This window comes from Drosophila yakuba, chromosome 2L, assembly GCF_016746365.2.
Source record: "Drosophila yakuba strain Tai18E2 chromosome 2L, Prin_Dyak_Tai18E2_2.1, whole genome shotgun sequence".
NCBI lineage: Eukaryota > Metazoa > Arthropoda > Insecta > Diptera > Drosophilidae > Drosophila > Drosophila yakuba.
The window spans coordinates 2,479,423-2,500,517 of NC_052527.2; the positions used below are offsets into that span (position 1 = coordinate 2,479,423).

General features: G+C 43.2%; 1 protein-coding gene across 1 annotated transcript in view; it reads left to right on the plus strand.

The window, feature by feature from the left end:
• Positions 1 to 21,095, plus strand: part of LOC6526571 (protein decapentaplegic) — a 33,699-nt gene that overhangs the window by 724 nt on the left and 11,880 nt on the right. The gene's annotated exons all lie outside the window — the stretch shown is intronic.

A 21,095-nucleotide genomic window follows, 5' to 3' on the forward strand; every position in this document is an offset into this window, starting at 1 on the left:
TACGCCATGGTGGCCGCGTGTCCAATTCGAGATCAATCGAATCAATTGAACGGCTGGGGAAAACAGCTGACTGGGAAAACTGGAACTGGGTGCAATGCGTCAGTGAGTCACATATAGATAGACATATATAGACATACATATAGACAGGCTGATTAATTATATAATATAAAACTGAAAGAAATAAGTACATGTAACCCAGAAGTTAGTTGATTACTTCTGAAAGAAGTGGAACTGCAGTATATTACTGAGACTGCAGAACACATAAGTTTTAACCATTTAACTTTGATACATTTACATTAAGATCGACACCTCCAAAACAATACATCTTATTTATAACGAGGAAGTCGAGTTTATTTCAAAAAGTTTGCCATTAGATAAGTCTCTTCCGCCAACTTGATATCGCTGCACAAAGTTTCGACAGATTTACGCCAGTCTCTGGGGAAAAAGTGAAATTCTATCTCTAGACCCCGGACATTATCGGCAGAGACATGTGGAGATCGGGTGTCACTTGCATATTCATGGGGGCCAAGTGATGAACTGAATCAACGGCATTCCACACCACTCACAATTAGCGGCTGACACTGACATTGGCCATGGTAGAAACCCTTTGACCATATGCCATATACTCGTTAATTTATGACGCCATTTAACTAATTGAATAATTATATGTGACTGGCTGGGCGTGGCTGGGTTTGCTTCGCTTTGCTTTGGTATCGTTTGGTTTGATCGATCACGATTGCATAAGCCATCCCACATGGAAATTGGAATGGGAATCAGCATCGAAATCTGAATCTCAATCTGCATCTGAATCGGTATCTATATCGATTTATTCGATTTGCCTTGCTAATGCGACTGGGTGCACTAAATCAGTGTTAAAGTTCACCCCACTAGGCTCAATTAGTTTATCAACTGCGATTTCCATTTGCATTCGCGAAGCGCAGCAAACCCGTTGGCTAGGTGGGAAACTGATAGCTTCGAAATGTGCAAAAGCACAAAACTAAAGTCCGATAACAAAACTAAGCACAGCAGCAGCTACATAGAAGCAAAACATCGGCAACACAGCAGCAATATAATAAGATATAGTCACACAGATGTATAGCAACAGCTGACGAAGAGACCATGAAGGTCTACCACTTTCGGAAATTCGACGAAAATGAAATAAAAATCGTGAGCACGCAATGAAGCAGCCAAGTTGAAGCTGGCTTCCACTTCCATCTCATCTCATACCATCCCATCACCTCCACCATCTCCACCATCTTCATCTTCATCTCCATCTCCAAGATTCATCTTGGCCTGGCAAATCACGTTGCTGATAACAACAACTGAGCAATGCGGCAATAATTTGCTGCCCATGCCCGCTGCGCCCCGCTCTCGGCCAAGTTAAGTGGCTACTGGTCATCAGCAGGCAGCAACAACTGGCTTAGGCCAACATTTTTATCAAAAGTGGTGGCATTAGCAACCCCATCTCCCCCCCTGTACGTTCCCAAAAGAAACTGGTCAGTCTCTGGAGGCTTGAGACTCCCAATAGTTTCACTTATTTTACACGCATTTCTTAACGATAAATAAATTCCACAAGCAGATGCGGCCAGCAACAGCAACAGCAACAGCGGCAACGGCAACAACAACTTGGCCTGGTCAGCAACAACTTTTGCTATCACGTTTCCATGCAAACAACACACAACACACAGCCACAAAAATATTTCCATTGGTATTCGCTTGTACTTGAATTGCCCCATGGAATAGTGCGGGGGGCGGGGCGGGGTGGGGCAAGAGGCTGCAGCAGGTGGCAACTGCAACTGCAACTGCAACTAATGCCTCAGGTGCTTTTGGCCCGGACTTTGCACCTCGGTCTACCGTTTGGGCCATTCTGATGCCAGATTTCCGCCTGATGTGGCGCCCCAAGGCGGCCGAGAACGATATCCGATATCGCTGGCTGCCGCTCGATGGGTTTATGGTTTATGGGATACACCTTGACTGGCAAACCACTCGGATTGCACAAGAAGTGTGATTTGATGCTCATTTGGTGCTCAGCTTAAAATTAAAATTAAAATATTAAATCATCATCAAAGCAAGAATGATTCAATGCTAGCTCTTGAAGATAAACTATCATCATTATGTATCTTTTTTATAAACAATTTAAAGCTTGATTCTAAAGAAAGCAACCTCTGTGCTTTTAATTATTAAAGCTGCAAACTAATCTATTTATTTTATAGTTTTGGCTAAGTCAAGTTTACTTTTAAAGAGTGGCTCTAAAATATTTGGTCAAGTATCTCAGCATATCAGTTCACCGCCCATCCCCGGTACACATTTTTATTCAAAAATCGAGCGAGCCCAGCTCAATCACCTGCTAAACTTCTATGCTAAACGAAGATGAATGAACTCAGCTTCAAGGTGGCCAAACGAAACGACACGATTTGGCAACGAACTTCGGTTTTCTGTCTTGTGTCTTCTGTCTGTCAAATCGAGAACTGATCAATTTTGCTTTTTATTTTATAAATTCTCTCTCGAAAATATATTGTATAAGGTCATCTTCTTTGAGAACCCTGCCATACTGGTTTTTTCGGTCCAGAAGATGCCAAGCGCCGTAGTTTCACTCGGCGTTCAACGCGGCGTATGCCTAATATGCGAACTTGAGTTACTTTTTCCAATTCACTTTTGCCCCCAGGCCTTTCTCGCCGCCCCAGTGATAGATACGGCCAAAAATATGGGAATCGATATCAATTTCGCAGATATATATTTATTGCATATGATTTATCATGTCTGACACTTGGGCCAGACCACTTGTCAAATGGGAAATAGCCACGACAACATGCTGTGATTTTAGATAAATTCATAACTCAGCCCAACTTGTCTTGCCTTCAAAGTTCAAATCACTTGGCGCTCTCACACACACACACATTTCATGTTAATTATTTATTTATGAGTTATTTTTATTCGATAAGCCTCAAATGGAGGGACACCATTTACATTTACAGTTATGCGTCGGACATACTCGTACATATTTTCCGTTTGTTATTTTTGCTTTTTGTTATTTCATTCTGAATTCAATTTTCCCAGCTATAGGAATATATTCTCTGGGCATTCCGAAGGAAGCAAGTCAGCTGTTTGCCGCTGGCGAATTCGATTTAACGAACTTGAAATCGCTTTTCGAGCTTCTGGGGGGAAACGATAATAAACAGCCAACGCAAGTCACTTATTTTCGCTTTCTGCTCGACTGAATTATACTGTATAGTCGTCTACTGGCAATGGGACACTAATCAGTGGACTTCGTAGCAGAGCTTAGTTTGAAGTACGGAAAAATAGTACAGCAGGAGCCTTGTAGTTGCTCAAACAATTGTTTTGGTTTTTGATAAGTGGGCCAGCAGGAAATTCGCACAGCAGATTGATTAGGGGTCGTTGTTTCCTCGGGAATTTACCAAGCAAATTGTACTTAAGAAAGCAATTCATTCATGGTTCAGCTTTGCCAAATATACAGTATACAAGCCTAACTTGGACTTTACTTTTCTATTTTTAAGATGTTCCAATTTTCGGTAGTCTTCACACACATTTGACGACAGAACACGTTCCTCGGCTGCTTTTATCCACTGTTTGTTTATTTGTTTGTTTGTTTGATTACAACGTCGCGGTGTTCATGATCATCGGCGAGAGAGATAGTTATGGACGGCTTCACAGTTAGCTGGATACGGCAGTTGAAACCACTTTCGGTTGGATTCGAAAAGCGTAAACTAGATTCGAAATCCAGATCTTTGCAACCCATTCAATAACAAGATTTACATGTCTTAGTTGCCAACCACAAAAATTCAAGGAAACCTCAGCAGCAACAAATAATTGCAGCGCAAACAAACCATAAAGTGCATATTTTCATAGCTGCATTAAAGTTTTCAGTTTTACAGCTCCCAGTGGGTCACTATGGATAAATAAATATTTATTTCTAGTTATAATACATTATCGTAATAGGGGATTTTCCAGTTAGTCAGAGTGACTGAAAAAGTCAACATCCTGCGGTGCATTTACATTTTTGTCTCCGACTCCAAAGTGCTCCATTTTCATTGATGCAAATCTCTTATCAGGCCAAGAAAGTGCCAGTGGCACAAACACACATTAATTCTGCAACAGGGTGATTAAGGATTTAGTATGTCAGTTTACAAAAATTTAATCCATTTTCTGAGTGATTTAAAACTTAATAGGCTGTGTGATATGTACTGAATAATTTACATACGTGTTGAGTTTAAACTTTAAACTGATACAATTGGATAGTAAACTTCCTGAATACTTTTCTATTTTTTTTTATTAATTGCTTGAACATAATTTTAAGATATTTCGCCATTGTGGACACCCTGTTTTTTGGGGTCTGAGTGGGACACGCGTTTATTCCAGCTCCGCTCTGCTTCTGCGGCTATCACTTCAGTTGACTTCACTTTTAAGGCGGCGGTAGCCTCGTCGTCTCCGCCGGTCCGTCCCCCCTCCCTTCCCCTTCCACCACCCAGTTACCTCGCCGCCCCTGATAAGCGCCCACTCTCCCCGCTCCCCTCCCCCTGTCGCCCCTTTGGCATCACGGCAAAAGGTCTTCTTTGTTGTGAGTTGGAAAAGAGGAAAAAATCATAATAACAGCGAGCAGAAGAGGATCGCCAAGAAGGGGTCGCAAAAGCAGCACGAGGTTTGCTGAGGCGGCAACGGCGCTTGGTTGTAGCAATTTACAGCAACAGCAGCAGCTGCACCGTAAAAAAATTTGGTATAAAAAATGTGTATGAAGCTGGAAGAACGATCATCTTTCATGGCAAACGGGGGTCGAAATAAATATGGTTTGTTCCTTTGGCTTTACTAGTTTTAAACGGAAAGTAGGACTACATTTGTTCCTGTGTACCCACTATGCATATAATAAAAGCAACAACTATACTAGCAACAGCAACAATAGCAACAAAAATGAAAACAACAACAATAACAACAAGAAAAACAAAAACAACGAGCGTCATCGACGACAACAACGAACGACGACAACGACGACCACTCCACCAACTGGCATGGCAGTGAGACGTTGATTGCCACGGAATGCCGTCAAACAGGTTAAAAATGTAGGTAGAAATTCAATTAAAAATTGGTTATTTATTTATTTTAGCATGCACAGAGATCGACTCCGCACACGTTCATATACACATATAGCAATAGCCACTGCGAGCTCCCCTTTTCTCCAGCTATTATTGCCTCCCCCCACCAAATACTCGAGTTTATTTAATTAAGCTTTATTTGTGGCGCCCAAACTGCCGGCTGTCAATCAGGCGGCGTCAAGCGAGCTCGATTTGAAAGTGAAAACCCCGAAAAGCCCAGCAGGTGGCAAGATATCTGCAGTGTACTCTCGACCACTCAGCCACTCAGCCATTTAGCCAGTCAGCCACTCAGGTGCAACAGAGGCAGCGGCACGAAGGCTCAGGTGCAACTCGTTCCAAAGAAATTTGCAATAAAAACTAATGCGGCCGAGATTTTGCATGCAAATCAATCATTTGAGGGGGAATTTGGCGGGGTAGTCTCCGACCTGATACCCTGTAATATTTATCATTTTATATTAACCTAATAAATGTACAAATCTTACGATTGTGTATGAAGAATATTTCTAGATCTATAAATTAGGTAGTGTAATATTATATTAGCTCCTTTGAATCCCCTAACTGGGGGATCAAGATCGGCTTCTTGATCCGAATCGAATCCATCAGCGCAATCTGGTTGCTAATACACCGGAATCCAGTTAAAACCGATAGCATTTGCTTTTATTAATGCAAACCGCAAAAAGTTAATTTTAGCTGGGCTATTTATAAATTAGCAGCTTTTGCGGCCCACTAACGATCGATCGATCGAGTCATGTGCGATTTGCCCATATACGTAAGCACAGATATAGTTACGACCCCAAAGCCCGTAACTGGTTGCAGATATTACGAGTGCGATCTGAGCTCCCCAAACGGACTGGGACGGACAGAGACGGATAGAGAGAAAGGGAAAGAGACGGCGACAGACAGTGGCTGAGGGGCGAGAATCATCTCAAATTTTTGCCTGATGGATCGCTTCAATTTGTGACTGTGACGGCCATGATTAAGATACTAATGCGATCGATTTGGTGACCGCTTCTGCCCAGCTGGAAGCTGCCTGCCTGCCACTATCCGACTTTTCTGCCCTCTGACTCTGAGTGATCTGAGCACAAAAAAATCAAAATTCACACTCAAGTTCACTCGAATCGTTTCGCTGTCGGTGGGAATTATCCGAAAGAACTTCGCTTCCAGGAAGTTCACATACCAGGTGATTCCTAATCTCGATGATGGAAAACTTTCGCCTACGACCCAAAGTGGAAAAATCTGCGGTTGCTTGGCTGGCGCTTTTTTTGCCCAAAAAAGAAATAAAAGCCCGGGAAATTTTCATCCAATAAAATTCCGACAAGTATGTGAAGTAGTACATTTCAAAGAATATGCATGACATGCAAAATTTTGCGAACTGTTCGCACAGACTTTGAATATGGTGAAATTAATCCCAAGAATTATAGTTTTGCTGAAAAGTGTGTCTGTCTGATTTCATATTTGTATAATAGATTGAATAGTATTCAATGCAATTCAAATATTAATATATTAAATATAGTTAAACACATTGAATAGTATTCAATGCAATTCAAATATTAATATATTAAATATAGTTAAACACTAGAAGACGACTGATATCTTGTCCCACTTTTCATCAAACAAAATAAACTCACATTAAACCCATGCTCATTATTGTGCCGAACTGATGGATCTTTGATACCCTCGCACCGTTTGAATCAGTTTCATGGGTCTCCACCCTATAAAGTGTGCCTATATTTCATCAAATCTGCGCAATTGTTGGCCCAAGGCTCTCCGCGGGTAAATGAACTATCGGAACTATATTGAACTGCCGTGACCATCGAGTTGGGCCTACCAAACGATTCGCCTTGGAAATTTTCATGCAACTTTCAGCGTGTAAATAATTAAACCATAAAAGTCAATTGAAATTGAGAATGTTCCAATCGATCGGAACGCTTTGAGGGAGCCACTGCGAGAAAAGAGTGCTTATTTATGGCATTTATGGGCCGGGCCATAAAAACTTATGGATAGTCGAATTCACGGATAAATTAAAATAATTGAAATACTTTGGGAACTTAATTGCGATAGGCGAGGCGAGCTTGTTGATGCTAATGACCAAACATAAATTTCAGTGGGCCAAGAGCAGGCGAAGATACAGATACAGATACAGATACAAGTGGCGAGGGAAGAGTAGATACTTAGATATAGATAGAAGTGTATATTTTACCGGCCGGCAAGGCGCGCATATGTATGCAATATGTTTTTTCTCTCTTTTTGGTTTTTCTCGCCTTTTTTTCACAGCTGGCCTCGAAATCATTCGCCTCATTTCCATGAACGCATTTTCATTGCGCGGCCACAAATCATAAATGTTTCGTTCTCCCAGCCACAAAATATTTAGACAGATTTTGTTGCAAAAGCCGTTTACAGGTGGCTGCGGTGCTGCGTCGATTTGAGGGGCTTTGGGAATATATATGGGATATTTCCTTGGAGAACCCACTTTGCAGCATCATCATCCCAGCTGGGCGGCGTGGTCAAGGTTAAGCGGCTACTCCAACTATGCATATCTGTATCTGGATCTGTGGCTGTATCTACACGCGGAAAAACACAAGCAAACAATCAACACACACAATTGTTGATCTGCGAGCATCAGTCAAAAGCATTTTCCTGATATATTTGAACTTTTCTTTAGGAAGACTTGCTATCTGTAGATGCTTAATACATCTACGTAGTGTATATAGATGTAGTTATAATACATCCTTATAGTTTTTTCTCTCTGTGTATATCTGTATCTGCTGGCTGGCGCTGCAGGACATCATCATCATCGGCAGGCGTGCGCTTCTTTTAACGATTTCAACAAAAATATTTCGCTTTCTGCGCTGCTCATTAATTCGTTTCGATTAAAAATTGCCTTTTTCTCTTTTTTTCCACTGATTTTTTTTTGCCGCTCATCTGCAGCTTGTTGTGCATAAAAATCACAGCAAGAGATCGCCCCGGAAAGTCCCGGCTTCCTTGCCCCGCGGCACAAGTATCTCGCAATCACAATCAGAGTATCTGAATTTGGATTTGATTTTGGATTTGGATGTGGCGTTTCGTCTAGCGATGGAATACAAGTTGCCGTTGATGCGAGTGCCTCTGAAATTTTTATGGGCAACTTTTTCGGCTGGTTTGGCTGGACCAGGGGCTTTTGTTTTGGTTTGTTTATGTTTAAAACGTACGCTACGTGCAATTGCTCTGGCAGCCCATTTGTTTATTATAAGGTCTGCGGCAGACTTCCCATGCGTGCCACTTGTTCTCACTTTTTTGCTATTTTGCTATTTGGCTTTAGCGATTTGTTTAGTTCGGATTCGGCCACTTAATATACAGAAATACACTCGCTGTTGCTGCAGACGCCTTATTTATTTGCTTTTGGCATATTTTTTATGCGCAGGATTTTCTCCACTGGCGGCTCTCTCTCACGTAATCAATGCAAATATTTCGCACTGATTTGGAATCCCAAGACTTTGTTTCTATTTTCTATTTTCTATTTGCTATTTGCTATTACGCTATTTTTCGACTCGCTTTGTTTATTTGCCAGTCGCCCCGCGTTTTGTGTGTGTATTAGCGGGAAATAATAATTGAAAGTGTATTTCCAAGAATAGAATTTCAACAATTTGTAAGTGTTTTAGCCAGTTTTTAGCGAATGCAAAAATCAGGAAGAAATATGGCATGATGTTCTAGGCACTCGATTCGATAGAAGTTTGCTTGGCAAATTAATGGTTTGTTTTCGATTCAAGTTGCACTGATGAATGTGTGGCAAGGTTCCCCAGAAATTGGATCAGTCAACGGAAGACTGTGGGCAGCTTTGAAATGGAAAACTAAAAAATTCATAAACTAAGTACATGGGTGGGTGTTTGTGGGCACATAAAGCTGTTGGTGAATTCTTGGGATATACGGAAATCGAATGTATTCACACGAATGTTGACTACGTGTTCGACATTGTGGTTCTATTTTGAAGGATAAGCTATTAAAGCTAATAGATACATACATGAAACATATCGTAATCACTTTCTTTTTAGTACATTTCAATATTTGCCCCTCCACACGTACCGTTAGTATGAATGAACTATGTACAAAGAAAGCCAAATCGAAGCTCGGCCAAACAACTCGAGCTCGGCCAAATGACTCGACAAATATCACGCATACGCCGCCTGAGATCAATGGGCATTATCGCTGCGCTTTCGACAAACACACGCACACACACACACACACGCACACACCCATCGCGGGGAGTATTAAAATCTCATTACCAATGCTAATTAAAGGAGGGAGCCGCCCATTTTCGAGCCGTCAAGTTCAAAATCACAATTTTTCTTTACACTTCTCCAGGAGATTTGTGGATGCACCCGGCGAGCGATGTTTGTTATTTTCCAAGTGCCCACACGCTCTTACATAAATTATTAACAGCCAAAGGCAAATAAATAAACAAACACTGGGCCAGCTTCTTCGGATTCGGATTTGGATGTGGATATGGATTCAGATGCGGATTCTGCAGCTGCAGCTGCAACTGCAACTGCAACAGCAAGTGCCGCTAAATCGTTGATCATCGCCAACGCTAAAGCTGTCATCATCCATACTTTCCTACCTGACGATTGTCGATCGAGCAAAGTTCAAGCGGCCAAGTCCATCTGCCTATCTATCTATCTATCTATCTATCTATCTATCTATCTATCTATCTATCTATCTATCTATCTATCTATACAGCCAGATATCTCGCTTAGTACAGGCCAATATATTCATGTGAATAAATTGGGGATTTAAAACACATATTCTGTTATATAAACATCATACTTTTTAATCCGTTTCTTTCACTGCATGCTCTCCTCTTTTTTTTCTTCCTGAACTGCCCGTGTGCATTACCGACTACTTAACAGCAAATCACTAAACATGTTTAAATATTTTAACTTGTTCGGTAGCCTGTTTGTCATTTGCCAGCCACATTTGCCGAGCGGCAATCTCTAAACGAATGGCTCTCGAACGTCCCAACGCCTTGACAAAAGAAATGAACTGTTTTAAAGTGCTGCAAGTCGAGGCCTCGACTTCTTTTTTTTATTTTTTTCATTTTCTGTTTAGCCGGCCAAAAGATCAGCGCAGCGGAAAACTACAAAACCCAAATTGAAAAATCATCAACCTCGTCAGCTCTGGATCTTCTTTCTTGCTTGGCCCTGGTCAATATTTGACTAAGAAATTTTTCACATTACCAGTGATCGCGCGGCGCGGGAAGAGTGGAGTGATCTTGTTGCTGCCCAGCACTTGGTTATCATGGGGGGTATTGGCTGATTGGTCGGGAAAGCGTTAACAAGGCGCCAAATTGGGTTGGTTGAAAAGTACTTTCAAAAGTGATTACAACTAAATGATCTTCTATGATCGAATCACCTCTTTGATTAGTTTCCGGATGGTGATTTAGCTGGTTAACTAAGAGAAAGTTATTAGTTATCAATGCAGTTGTGTTGCTCCTTGAATTTAATGAAATCCTAGGGTACCACCACTTCGATCCCTTTCCCTTCAGCAGCTCCTGCGACCAAAGCATGCTGAGTGAAATGTTAGCGGCGCACACAGACACATTGCCTAGGAATTGTTTACATAGCAGTGAAGCCCAGCCTCGAGATCGAGATGAGATCTTGGTCTTGGTCTTGGTCTTGCTCTTGGTCGCTGGCTGCTGGCTGCCTGTTGCCTTGTGACTCTGGCCTGTTGCTTGGCCAGCGTTTTGTTTGATGTCGGCCTCGTTAAGAGCCAACGAAGCCAGCGAGCTGAGATGGCCGTGCGGCGAGCTCCATGTTCCGTGTTCCATGTACAACCTTGTTTGCTCATGAACAGTTGAGCGTTGTCGTTGTTGGCCGCTTACTTTGCATTAAGTTATTTTCATTTTCAATAGGCTGTGGCTGAATCCGATCCGGAGTGCACTGGCACAGCCAAATCCGAGTCCGAATTGGATTCCGATCCCCCGATCCCGAGTCATCTGCGATTATTCTTGGCCACTACTACTGGAGTGTTTTCCTTTCGACGGCGCTCTCGAGTGCTCTCCAAACTGTTGAACTTCACTTGTTTTCCCCAAGCTATTAAGCCACTTGACGAGCATATATTTCGCCCCGATCTCTCCGGAGATCTGTGGGCATTTTCGGCACGATGACGCTGCCTTCCAGGAATTATGCAAATTTTTGTGTCGAACATTGCGTTCGAATGCCTTCGAATGATGAGCGTGTGATTTATGCCCCTAAATCGCTCTAGCCGCTACTTCTGATTGCATAATTAATGAAGCTCGGCCCGGATGACAAGTAACTATTTTTTGGTGGGAAAATCCACATCATACACATTAAACCCATCATGGATACCTCCATCCCCCTCGCCAAACATTTAATTCCCCAACAAGACAGCAACAAATCGCATCCATTTCCAGGGCATTTTGTTTATTTTTGTTCCACGAGCAGCAGCGCGATCGTCGCTTTTTGCGCTGCCCGCTGGCACAAAGTTGCAAAAATTTGGCCACAAATCAGCAATCGCAATTATCAAAAACGCTTCAAACAGGCATCGCTACCTGTGCGACCATAAATTAGCAATTAAATGAGCTAGTGCGAAGAAAGCTCATTTCCAAACTAAATATTGAAACGCAATAAGTTCCCAAAATCACCATGGGCCCAGGTGGTCCAAAGGCAAAAGGCAAAGGCGACAGTGGGATAAAGGGCTAAGCACTACAGTTTTATGTTTCATCAAGGGCTTACTGAGATACCAAGTAACAACCATAAGAGAGTATGAATTGTAATAAATGAAATGGATAATTCCAACTTGTTTTTAGCATTGCTATACAATGTATTTGATGTATCTTTGTGCACTTTTCCCTATTTGCATTTATTGAACATTTCCATCACACTGTTTTGCATTTTCCTCGCTGTCTAACCTCCATCGAATTGAGTTAGGAACTTGGCCCTCTCTGGCTGGGAATCTCTCGATTCGAAATGCTGGGGGTGGTGGGGCAATGGGATTGGGTGGCAATGGGGATGGCTATGGGGTTGGGGATGGGGATGGTCGACGGGGCCTTTACAGTGAATTGCGCTGCTCGTTTTTGGCGCGTTTGCGCTTTGCGATTAATGCGCTTGTGTAAATAAACAATAAATATTAAGTGCGCTACACGCCGTGGGCAAAAACGACGACGAAGAAAAGGAACAATCTGTTTGCTTGGCGGTGGGGGATGCTACTTGGGTATTGGGGATTGGGGATTGGGGCTTGTAGCTGGCGATGGATCGCTTTGGCGCGCAATTAAGTGTACCACTTTATGCAGGGCACGATCCGAAGACAGGAAGGCCCCGCGCATAACTGCCCACCTGGTGGGTGGCATGCGTTTGCCATCAGGGACATGGTTACCCTCACCCTCATCCTCATCCTCACATCTCCATACGATTTTATGGGGTCATTGGAACGTTCATTTTTTCTAAGGGCACTTTCTTTGAACAAATCGGACTTTCTTCTTATAACAAATTTGTGCATTGAACTTTGGCATTACATATCTTTGCTTTTTAAAAATATTCCCATTAGACCAAAATAATACAAACACTTGGCTGTATGTTAACCTTTTCCTGATCCGCACGAGCTGCCGTTGGCTGACATGCCCAGTTGGCTATTGCCGGCGTACCGATCCCAACAAATCTGTATACTCCGCCCCCGCTATATATGCCTCTCTTTCTGCCCCTGTGTACCCCTCTCTTTCGTCTGTCGTCGCATCCAGGCGTAACGCACAAATTGTATTGATTATGCGGCTGCCATGCACTTTTCTCGTATCTTGTATCTTGTATCTGGTCGCGCCGTAAATGTTCATTTGATTTGCGAAGCAATCTGCTTGTTGTGTAATAAATTAATGCACTTGATTTCAACGCTTGGTCAATGTCTGCGATCCGGAGGTGGGTGGCTTCCACCGTAGATGTGCGAAGTTCGGGAGCAACTCACCCAAGATCCGACGGATCGAACAGCTGTTGAACTATGGCCATTCAGGCGTGCGGATGTGGTCTTTAAAGTTCAAAGGGCATTGGCTGTGACGCCGATGGGTGCACTATATATTCTAGGCATAAAATATCAAGGGTAATACATCCACAAGATGTCCAATATGCACATTTGATTTTAGTTTAGCCCCACCTCTTTACTCTGATGACCTTGACTTACTCTTTCGCAGTGGTAGCCATAATTCACTCATCCTCAGATGGATGGATATATTTTCTCGGCAATTGTTTACGTGTACATTTAGTTAAATGCAATTCGGTCTATAAATTTCACGTGTTCTACCCGGAATCGGTACATTTGATAATAGTTTTAATTGCTTATATAATGCTTATATAAGCACGCTGGAATACGGCGCACTGAGTACCGCGAATAGCAATCAAAGGTCAGTCGAAAAAATACAGACGCTTTTCGCTGGAAGGCGCCAACAACGCAGAAAAGCGTGGCGGCAACTTGTTCCTCTTGTTTGGTACTTAGTGGGCTAATGTATCTGTGATACCTGTGTACCTACCTATCTACCTATTCCACATCGAAATCTGTGCTCGCAGCTGTAGCTGTATCTGTATCTGCACATACATAAATATATTGGCTGGCTGACCGGGGAGCGCTTGCTTTTGATGTTGATTAATTGCAAAAGCTGCTGATTGATTTTTATTGCAAATATTGATAAAAAGTTCTGTATTAATTAACGTGAAAAACACGCGTTTCGTGTTAATTGGAAAATGGTTATTGAAACTAAACAGAACCCAGAGCCAAGTGAGCGTACAAGCTACGCAAACAAACAGAGCAGCAGCAGCAGCAACAAACAAACAAACAGACCGTGAGATACAAGATACAAGTTGCATTTTGTAGAACGTACAAATTAACGCTGCCAAAAGCCAAAAACCGAAAACTGAAAACTGAAAACCGAGAGCCCAACTGGAAAAAAAATGTCGAAAAATGAAAAGTTTCGACACGAGAACAACGAGAGTACCTCTCAGTGCCCCTGTATTTGTGGGATATGTAGCAGCCAGCATTTGATTTATGCTCAACTTTGATATTTACCGCCTAATAAACAAAAAATTAACGCAAACGCAGCTAGCCGCATTATAGATGTATCTATGTATCTGGATCTGTATCTGTATCTGTATCTGTATCTCTATCTCTAATTGTAGCTGTATCTGTATCTATTTGTGATATTCGCTTTGATTTGTACTTGACATGCGTGCGTCTGTCAGAGCGGCAATTAAACAACATCACCGGAGTGCCAGTACGGGATTGGGTTCGGTGTTCGGTTTTCGGGATCGGAATAGCCATCGTTGAAAGGGCAAGCGCTAATATTTGGTATTTGTTTGGGAACCGGCTCCCGAAATCTAGGAATCCAGGAGCTAGCGCCGGGCCACCAACGTGGCTGCTGGTGAACCAGCTATGGTGAAAACCACAGCCGGCGAGCTGTGAATGACGTCCGAAAGGAGATCATACTTGTCAGGCGACACCATCCTGGCTCCTGGTAATTAGTCAACTGAAGTGGCCAAGAAGCGCGTCAGTCGTCACCCAAAGGCGGCGCTCCTTGAAGTGTCAGTTCCTTAACTTTGCAATGGAAAGAAGTGAATATAATACTAAACTAAGCATTACTCGAATGTAACATTCCTTTTTGAATCACACTTTATATACTTTTATTAGGATTATTGTTATCTCTCTGAAAGTAGTACATGCGTTCCTAAATTGCGAGGAATTGTTCATGATGGAATGCAGGACCTGGAAGATGAGGGCCAACAGACGCCCGGCAGTCTCTCCTTCTCTCGGAGGAGCAGTCATAAATCAATGAGGACCAGGCAGCAACATCGCAACAGTGCAACATCGCCACATTGCAACATTGCAACATTGCAAGATTGCTGCATTTCAGCATCGCTGCAGCACATTGCTCCTGGCCAGAGACAATTGGCATGGCTAATGCGAATGGCAACTCATAAATTTATTAATTTTTAATTAAACTTACAACGATTTGTAATTCCAACATGGTACCTCCATTTATGGCCCAGACTGCTGATGGCCAACAACTAGTTGAGCTGGCCAACTCTGAATGAATCTTCTTCAGCTGGAGATGGAGCTGTAGCTGTAGCTGGAGTTGTAGTTGAAGCTGGAGCTGAAGCTGGAGCTGGAGGAGCTCATTCCGCCGATGTCAGCCCGGAAACAACTCATTATCCTAATTAAAACGTGCGCCATGCGCGCCCGTTGCCATATATGAGCAATGCACGCGATCTGGCAATCGAGGCGAGTCCGAGTCTGCGGCTGCATGCGAAATTAGAAGATTGCCAAGATCCCAGAATCGAGATGGCACCTTCGATAAGATCGGCCATCAGATGCTCGCTGCAGAGCCTTGATTTATCGCCATGGATTGTTGTAAGTTGAAGTATCTGATAGCCAAGGAAAGGAGTTGGTAGTTTTTGAAAGATCGTAGTACTACTTATGGGAAGAAACGATAAGTACAAGTGCCTTTAGATAAATATGTGGCTACTAATAATAGCTATTATCGGTATGCTAATTGAAGATCTTATTAAGTCAAATGAGATTTAAGAAAGTGCTTTACACTTTCAGAATTATTACTTAAAGTGGCAGTTATTCTTGGCCCACTACTATTGCCAACATTAAGGATCTGTATTTCTATACTACATAGATCTAGATGGTCATTATCGGAAGCTCTCACGCTGCCATCTCTGATTGCAGAGCTGATGACGAGCGGCTGTCTCCATTCATACGCACTGTGGACAGCCAGTCAGCCAGTTAGTCAGAGCCATGAGCCATGAGCCATGAGCCATTCACCAGACGAGACTAGAACGGATCGGAGGAGAATAGCTTGTCCTGCCCAAAACGGGATGGATCGTCGGGGATGAGGATGGGGTTGGGGAATGGGGATTGGGAATGGGTATTGGGGATTGGGATGGGGACTCGGATGGGGCGAGGCGCAGGCTTCAGTTGGCTTCATTGTCATGCGGCGCATTTACAAGATGCCAGCTGGCAGTGGCAACATTTCGCAGCAATTGGCCGGAATTGTTGCGGCAACATTGCGGCTGCTCAACATGTTGCTGCCCCATGTTGCATACTGATGGATGCGGCTCCTTTTTGCCGATCCTGACATGAATGGCTTTAACCATTTTTGGGCCTACAGTTAAGTGCTGCCCGGTGCTGCAGCACATCTGTGCCGCGCGGCACTGCCAATTGCATTTGTAATGAGTGTGTTGAGCCGCGGATTCCCTATGAATGAAGCTCGTGAATGGCGGAGTGCATAAGTGTATGAATTGTGCGCGGACAACAGAGTTTATAAATTATTTTCAATGTCAAACACAGGCCTTATAAATAAACAAGTTATCTGCCTGGTAGTGGTAGCGGGGGTAAAAATAGACCCAATATGCCACAATCGATCCGAAATCGAGGCTGATTCGCAATCCCTCTTTCTTTGGGTCAGCAACAGCGGCATTGCAGTGCAAAAACCGCGCGAACAAACAAACAAAACTGCATTTGCAATTCGCTCAAATTGAATTTCATTCTGCGGTTGCACTTATTTCGGCAATCGCTGCAATAATTTTGTTTACAATTTACGAGACTAAGAGTATGTAAACTTTAGTACCTTCCCAGACTTTCCTTCCCCATTTCGATTTCAATTTCGATGTTGATTGTGTGTTGTGTACATACGAGTATGTATGTTATGTTCCCCATCATCGGCACCTCATCTTTCGCTTGTTTTGTGGTTTTTTGCCACCTCGAGTTGCGAATTTATGGCGACAAGGTGACAGATTCTCAAACGATTTTATCATCTTGGCAACAAAGTTGGCAATATCGTCTCGAGTTTAGCGCCCGCCTTTGTTTGGATTGGAGTGATCGCTAGATCGCCTATTTTATGGTACTTTTGATTGGGCCTGAGCATGGCAAATGTAACATAACTTTATGGATCCGTCGATGTTTTCCGATGTTTACTCTGCTCGAAACGGGGGCATCGCCCAGATAAAAAAGGACGAACGACGAAAGTAGGAAGTGGGTAGAGTGTGAAAATGCATAGGCATTTTCCAGATACAGATACAGTTCCTTAGAAGACTCAGTACTTCGAACATCAGGCAGTTCTATTCCACATTTGCCTAAATTTCTAAATTAATAATTGCCAAAACTATCCTCTGTTTCTCAAACACCCTGCAATATGAACACGAAAAACAGCTTTGATTTTATGGCTCCCGAAAAATATGATGTTCCATTATTAGGGATACAATAAGCTGCACAAATCGAGTGGAAAACAAAAGCTAAGTGCCGATGCATAAAAATCAACAATGGATATTAGGCAACATTTATGTAAGTGGCGATTATTGCGCCATTACGAGTAGTTTATGTGGTAGCAGCAACAAGACCAGAAGATAACGCCAAAGACTTGGCAACAGTAAATGAAACGAGTGTTTACAGCCCGAAGACAAAGTAAATTAATGTGTTCTGTTGCGGGATCCGAAATAGTTAGTGTAAACAAGGAGGCACTCTTGAGAACGAGGGGCAAACTGTTGTGGAACTGCCAGAGATTGAATCGCTGGTTAAATATTTATGAAATCATAAAATTTGATGTCTCCCTTCCGTTGGCCACTTGACAGTAATGCGACCATTACGTGAATGTGTCGAAGAACCCCTAGTTCCTAGTCCTGAATCCAAGATTCCAGATCACGAATACCAACTGGCAACTGCAGAGCGCCGGTGCTAATGATGATTTTGATGTGCAGTCAACGGATTGGCTGCAGACCCACGAAGACCCGGCGATTACGTGGAGTACTACCCATTTGGTAGTGGCTTCCCATTTTGATTTCCCCATGCCCATGCAATGTTTGTTTTATGCACGATCCGTTGTTTTACAATCGCTGTAAATAAATAGAGGCCGCAGATCAAAGGCCTATCAATTAGCACCCATTTCGATTATGCTGCATGCTGCATATGCAGCACTTGCACTGCCTGCAATTCACACCCAATTAGTAATAAATTTGAATGCGCGCTGCAATTTGCCGCCATTCGGCTCAACAGTTATGGTGGCCATTAAGTTTTATCGATGGCGCTACAGCTCCCGATCCCCCTATCTCCGATCCCCCTATCCCCCCTTACCCCACTGCACAGATTTCAATTCGATCCCCGGATCAGGGAGCCAATTTGATTTGTGGCCCACTCGAGAGGGCTTCGAGCCATCCACCTTTGATATTCTCGCACATAGCCCCTACAAAAAGATACGTGCATGCTTAACCGAACTTAATTGCAATTGACTTTTAATGCTTATGCGGGCTGCCTGCTGTGTTAATTCGAATTCAAACTGTTTCCATAAAGTGGAGCCATGTGGCTCCCTCCTCCCCATTTCCTATATGGATTGCTTCACGCCGCTGACGAGTGCGAGAAGTCTTCATTATTATGCACAAAGTTGTTTAGGAATACAATGTCTCAAAGACCAACTACGTTAAAGTTTATGAAAGTGTATCCAGTCATAGAAAAAAGCATAAAAAACTCTAGTAAATAATAAGGTATAGCGCCATCAATCAAGTTAAGGCAATAGACTTCAGAAGATCTTTTATGAACCACCCATACTCAATTGCACTTAATTTGGAGCCATTGGCCATTGGAAATTACAATGTTCCCAGGGGAATTATTAACTGGCGCTAATAAAACGCTTCAAGGTCTCGGGTTACCGATCACAAAATGCATAAATCAAGTGCCGATCCTGATGGCTAATGGCCGGCGAAGGAGGAGGCTTTGTTACCAATTTATAAACAAACAAAACGATTCCGACGACAACAAAGGAAGGGACATTGGCGGCAGCATCGAATTACCACAAGATCCCGGATTCCGGACTCCGAACCCAAAACCAATACCAAACCCAATCTAAAAAAAAAAAACGCAGACCGAAACCCATTTCCATGCCCCGCTTCTTACAAAACGCTCAGGATCAGCTTTCACAAGATGCAACTTAGACTTTGAGTCCCCAGTTGCAGTTTACCGCCAGTTTGTCATTCATCGCAGAGCGAAACACACAATAATAACGTTTTAATTGAACAAAAGACGCTGCGGAGCATCCAGAGACAAGAATCCAGGGACCCAGTCGAGCAACAATTGATGGTCGTAGGAATTGGAATCGGAATCGGATTCGTATTCGGATTCAGAATCGGATTGTATCGGATGGTGTTTTTGTATTTGTTATTGCAGTTTTGCGGCTGCCTCAGGAGGTTCGGTTTCTGGTTTTCCTGAAGTGACTGCGACTGTCACCTTTCCATCAAACTGAAGGCAGTGAAAGGCTCTCGACGAGTGTCCACGTGCCAAGCGGCATTGTTTGGCGACTTTTGTTCCTTTTGGCTGCTTCTCGATGGTAATTGATTAGCTGGCCAGCTAAGAAGAAACGGAGCGAATCAATGGACACGTATAAAAGATCCCCTAATGAGGTCCATTTCTTGGTTAACCTCACTGTGTGTGTGCGTTTGTTTGCAAACAGCTGAAACACTATACCTTGTAATAATAGCAACATAAGGCCTAATTGGGGGAGTAAAGTTTTCGGGAAATAGATATCTTTATTAGGACACCCTTATCTCTATCAGTCACTATTGGGTTGAAATATCATGCGGCTATATTTCATAATTGTGGCTAAGTTTAGTAAAAAGATATCGTAATACTGACTGAAAGACTGAAGGTTTCTTAATATAATAAGTTGTATTTGAATCCATATTATGGAAGGAGTTTTTACAGAAAAGGGACACCTAAATGATCAAAGATAGTTACTGTCAAGTCTGTCCATCTTCTAGACTTTGATTAAACTATCCCAGCTACGCCAAGGAACCCGCATTCTTGCAGTTCCTAGCCACTTCGAGGACAATTAGGACTCACGCCCCCGTTGCGTGCCAGGGAAAACAGAATGCAAAAAGGGATCGGAATCGGCATCGGGATCGGGACGATCCTGCTGTGCCCGAGGTCCTGGCATGTGGTCAGTGGACCGCCGTCTGGTACCCCGTCCAGGATCGGGATGAGAACCATTTCCATCCAGAACTCGAGAGTTTTTGCGCTGCGAGATGTTTTTGCCAGGCACTTGCCTTTAACAAATGACACACGAGCACTTGATAAATGAACGGCAGCTGATAATGGATTTCGTATTTGGAATTTCGAACGTCACTTGTTGGTTTCCTTTGGTCCAGTGAAAGTAGCGCCAGGGATGGCAAGCGGCGATAAGCCGCTCAAGGACTCCGATTTCTGGTGGTCCGATAAGCAGGGCCGTGCGAAAGGTAATTAAGTGCCATTAAAGTTGAGTGGAGGAGAGCCGGCATTCCGCAGGGCCAATGTCTCTGTATCTGTATCTGTTTATCTGCCGGATGATGCAGCGGCAGAGCGAGAGAGCAGAAGAGACCAAACGAATCGAAGGAGGAGCACAGAACGACACCAACACCAACACCATTACCATCATCACCATTACCATCACCATCACATAACCATCTCAAGAACGGCGCAGAAGAGCAGAGCACACAGAGACAGAAAGACGGACAAATCAGACAGACGATTAACATACAAAAGGATCTCCACGAACTTTGGAGCCCGCCTTCTTCGCGGCAAATGTATCTGTATCTGTTTCTGTATCTGTATCTGTGTGGAGTGCTCTGGAGTTTTTCTGTGCGCCAATGGGCATGAATCACCACCGCGGGGAGGTGGGGCATCATGGGGTTAGGCAGCCAAAGCGGAGAGTCACGGTCATATACATTTCTAAAGCAAATACCATTCGCATCGTAATGATGTCTTACACTACTGTGCACTATAGTGATCAGATATTTGGAATGTAATGTTTATTAATTACACAAATTTGTATTTTGTCATAGAAACTAAAGTAATATAGTTCGGAGCAGTAGTCCTGTTAGGGAACCGTAGAAGTATCTAAGAAATTCGATTCTCTGCGTAAGTAGGGAAGCACAAGAGCCGGACAGACGGCGACAAGTGAAGAACTGGACAGGAACAAAGGCTACTTAAGCAGCC